The 5,055-nt window shown below is 51.0% G+C and overlaps 1 pseudogene; it reads left to right on the forward strand.

Annotated features, from left to right (window-relative positions):
- The first annotated feature begins 2,410 nt into the window (after positions 1 to 2,410).
- On the forward strand, positions 2,411 to 4,086 carry LOC132022258 (uncharacterized; annotated as a pseudogene).
- The last annotated feature ends 969 nt before the right edge of the window (positions 4,087 to 5,055 follow it).

Here is a 5,055-nt window from a genome sequence, read left to right on the forward strand (position 1 = left end):
ATGGCAGGTCTCAAGGCTGCAGCATGCAAGGCTACCAATCTGGCCAAGGTATATGATGTAAGACAGGGTAAAGATGAGAGTCCGGCAGCATTTCTAGAAAGGATCATAGAGGCGTTCAGACAGTACACCCCTATGAATCCAGAGGCCCCAGAGACCAAAGCTGCCATTCTTTTTTTTTTTTCCTTTTTTTTTTTTAAAGATTTTATTTATTTATTTGACAGAGAGAGATCACAGGTAGGCAGAGAGGCAGGCAGAGAGAGAGAGGAGGAAGCAGGCTCCCCGATGAGCAGAGAGCCCCATGCAGGACTCGATCCCAGGACCCTGAGATCATGACCTGAGCCGAAGGCAGCGGCTTAACCCACTGAGCCACCCAGGCGCCCCCAAAGCTGCCATTCTTAATGGCCTTTGTTAATCAAGCTGCTCCCGGACATTAAAACAAAACTGCAGAGGATAGAAAGACTAGGAGAAAAGAGCTTACAGGATCTGATAGTGGTGGCAGAAAGAGTCTACAATAACAGAGAGCTCCTGGAGGAACAACAGGCTAAGATAAGTGACCATCAGACCCGGAACCCGGGTAAGATCCTGCTGGCCACAACCACGGATGACCCACATGAAAAACGGATGTCTCAAGAAGTTGGCTTCAGGAGCAGGTAAGGAGGACGGCCCCCATCGAGAACGCCCCAAATTGAATAAAAACGAGTGTACTTTTTGCAAGGAAGAAGGCCCCTGGGTAAACGATTGCCCCAACAAAAAGACCAAAGGCCTTTGCTACTATCTTGGAGGTCAAAGATTTAGATGACTAGGGGGGTCGGGATTCAGCACCCCTCCCTGAGCCCAGGGTAACCCTTCAAGTCGAGGGGCAACTGATTAAATTCCTAATAGACACTGGGGCACAGTACTCTGTCTTGCTACAACCTCAAGGGAAGTTGACAAATAAGACCTCATGGGTACAGGGGGCCACAGGCACTAAACAATATTCATGGACGACCCAAAGAACAGCGGATCTTGGCGTGGGCCAGGTATCCCACTCCTTCATGGTCATCCCTGAGTGCCCCTACCCCTTGTTAGGGGACCTACTCACCAAGATGGGAACCCAAATTAGTTTCCACCCTGAAGGGGCAAAGGTGCTGGATAAAGAGGGGCACCCGATCCAGGTGCTTGTCTTGACCCTCGAGGATGAATATTGTCTTCACCAGACGCCCCCAGCACCAGTGACTGACATTGACCACTGGTTGCAGGAGTTTCCCCAAGCGTGGGCAGAAATTGGGGGAATGGGGCTGGCCCAACATCGGCCAGTCATGTACATTGAACTGAAGCCAGGAGCAGATCCAGTCAGTGTCCACCAGTACCCCATGCCCCTCACAGCTCAGATGGGGATCACCCCACACATCTGGCGACGACTGCTAGACTCAGGCATACTGCGGCCTTGTCAGTGGCATGGAACACTCCCCTGCTGCCGGTGCGAAAGCCACATTCTAATGATTATAGACCGGTCTAGGACTTGAGGGAAGGTAACCGACGGGTGATGGACATGCACCCTACGGTCCCAAACCCCTACACTCTCCTCTCCACCTTGCCCCCAGGCAAGACTTGGTACACAGTGCTAGACCTAAAGGATGCCTTTTTCAGCTTGCCCTTGGCCCCAAAGAGCCAAGACCTCTTTGCTTTTGAATGGGCGGACCTAGAGAAGGGCATCAATGGCCAACTCACTTGGACTCGACTGCTGCAAGGATTTAAGAATTCGCCCACCATCTTCGACGAGGCACTGCAGGAAGACTTAGGTGAGTTCCGTGCCAAGCACCCTAATCGGACCCTATTACAATATGAGGATGTTATCCTGTTGGCAGCAGAGGACCAGGAAACGTGCCTACAAGGCACCAAGGATTTGCTCCAAGTGACAGCACCTCTGGGATACCGGGCTTCAGCTAAGAAGGCTCAGATCTGCAGAACGGAGGTGAGCTACCTGGGGTACAAATTTAAGAGATGGACAAAGATGATTAACAGATGCACGGAAGGAGACCATCATGAGAATCCCATAGCCTCGAAACGTCCACCAGGTACGTGAATTCCTGGAGACGGCTGGTTTCTGCCGATTGTGGATCCCTGGTTTCGCTGACATGGCTAAGCCCCTCTACGAGGCGACGAAACAAAAACAGGACTTTGTATGGACTGAGGCCATGAACAAAGCCTTCAGTGACCTTAAACAAGCCTTGCTTTTGGCCTCCGCACTCGGGCTGCCTGATCTAACTAAGCCCTTCCACTTTTACATGGATGAAAAGGAAGGGGTGGCGAAGGGAGTCCTAATTCAATGCAGGGGCCCCTGGAAGAGACAGGTGGCCTACCTCTCAAAGTAGATGCTGTGGCTGCTGGATTGCCTCTGTGCTTAAAAATCACTGCTGCAGTAGCCACCATGGTCAAGGATGCAGATAAACTGGCTATGGGGCAGGAACTATACGTCACTACCCCGCATGCCATCGAAGGGGTGCTCAACCCACCCCCGGACCGGTGGATCAGCAGTGCCCACTTGACCCATTACTGGGGCTTGCTTTTGAACCCTACCAGAATTTTGTTCCAGGTACCAACAGCCCTAAACCCAGCGACACAGCTCCCTAACCCTGACTGGGAAACCCCCCTACATGACTGCCAAGAAATCCTAGCTCAGGTGCACGGAGTCAGAGCCGATCTCCAGGACCGACCACTGCTGAATGCGGATGACACCTGGTAAACAGATGGCAGCAGCTTTGTCCGAGAAGGAGTCAGGTTAGCGGCTGGGACATCTGCCCAATGTGCAGAACTGATGGAGTTAATTAACCAAGGCACTAACAATGGGAGCAGGCAAGTGGATAAACATCTATACTGATAGCAGGTACGACTTTGCCACAGCCCACATCCACGGAGCCATTTATAGAGAAAAAGGGCTCTTAACTGCAGAAGGAAAGACTGTTAAAAACAAGGCAGAAATCCTTGAGCTCCTAAGGGCCCTCTGACTGCTTAAGGCTCTGGCCATTATCCATTGTCCGGGACACCAAAAAGCAGACACGCCAGTGGCCAGGGGAAACAGGCTGGCCAACTTAAAGGCAAAAGAGGCAGCTCTTTCGGTGAACCCTGTCTTAGTGACCACACTGCCTGACCCAGGAGCACCGAGCTTGCCAGACAGCCCCAACTACACTGACACAGACTTAGAGTGGATCAGGCGTCTGCCTGAGACACAATGCTTACATGGCTGGCAGAGAGCTGCCGATTCCAGCATAATCCTACCAGAGGAACGGGGACAGTGAGTCCTATCCAAAATGTGTAAGAGTACCCACATGGGAACAAGAAAAATGGAAGAATTGGTGCGACATGCAAGGATCACCATCAAAGACTCCTGATCAAAGATCGGACACATGGTGGCAAGCTGCCACGCATGTCAGTTAACTAACGTGGATCTAACCCGGGCACCCGGCTTCGGGGGACCACCCAGGAGCTTACTGGGAAGTGGACTTCACTGAGGTAGAACGTGGAAAATACGGATACAGGTATTTGCTAGTGTTTATAGATTCATGTTCAGGATGGACAGAGCCATTTCCCACCAAACATGAAACAGCACAGACCGTGACCAAGAAGCTGCTGGAAGACATCTTACCGAGGTATGGTTTTCCTGTTAAGATTGGATCAGACAACGGACCAGGATTTGTCTCTCAGGTAACATAGGGAGTAGCACTAGCACGTGGGGCAGATTGGAAATTAAATTGTACATATAGGCCCCAGAGCTCAGGACAGGTAGAGAGATGACAGGACGTTAAAAGAGACCTTAACTAAATTAGCCCTGGAGACTGGCGGGGACTAGGTGACTCTCCTCCCCTTTGCCCTATATAGGGTATGAAACTCCCCATATAAGATGGGACTTACCCCTATGAGATCATGTTCGGTATCCCTCCACCTATCATTCCCAATTTAAAACCTGAGGTTTAAAATTACTGAGTTTGATGACCAACTCCTTTTCTCCCCTCAAATGTTAAAATGAACCCATGAACAGGTGTGGCCTAAGCTGAGGGCTCTCTACGAGACTGGGCCACCCCCGGGTCCCCATCGATATCGGCCGGGTGATTGGGTGCACGTCGGGAGATACCAACGCCAGACACTTCAACCTCGCTGGAAGGGACTCTACATCGTGATCCTGACCACTCCCACTGCTCTCAAAGTCGACGGGATTACTCCCTGGGTCCACTACACCCACGTCTGGCCAGCTGACCCACACGCTGTTCTCAAGGACTTCGTTCCAGAATGGAAAAGCCAGCTCGAAAAGGACAATCCCCTAAAGCTAAGACTGTGCCGTTCTCACTTACCCCACTAATGTTGCTTATGTTATGTCCCCCTCATGCCAGGGCCAATCCCCAGCAACCACTTAACCTAACATGGCAGGTAATAAGTGTTTCTACAGCAGAGGTTGTATATTCCCTCTCAAAAATTGCCCCACTACAGACTTGGTTCCCTGACCTTACTCTTGACCTAACAAAAATACTTGGGAACACCCATCTCCACGGGTTGAGAAGCCAACTATACAAACGGCATTTTTATGTTTGCCCGGGACACCTTACAGGATACTGGGCAAAACAGTGTGGGGGCCCTACCCACTTTTACTGTGCCAGCTGGAGTTGTGTCTCCACTGGCGAAATTTGGTGGACGGCCCCCTACAAAGATGATTTAATTACTCTTAAAAGAAACCACACATTACAGAGCTCTGAAACCAGTAATCTGATCACCCTAAAATTCACAGAGGCCGGCAAACTAGATACAAGATGGCAGATGGGACTTACTTGGGGCTTAAGAATCTATGACAAAGTAAGACTCGGTTACCAGGACCCGGGTGCAATATTCACCTTGAGACTCTCAGCCCAGAATAACCAGGTTAGCCTAGACCCAAACCCTGTATTAGCACCGCCCAAAACTCAGATAAATCCTGTTCCCCCTCCACTGCCCTCCCCTGTACCCACCATACCATCTGCGTCCGAGAGATGATCACTCCCATCCCGACTCCTTCCCACAAGATCCTCCCTTCCTCAGCTCCTCTGA

The sequence above is a fragment of the Mustela nigripes genome, chromosome 1, assembly GCF_022355385.1.
Source record: "Mustela nigripes isolate SB6536 chromosome 1, MUSNIG.SB6536, whole genome shotgun sequence".
In the NCBI taxonomy this organism is placed as follows: Eukaryota; Metazoa; Chordata; class Mammalia; order Carnivora; family Mustelidae; genus Mustela; species Mustela nigripes.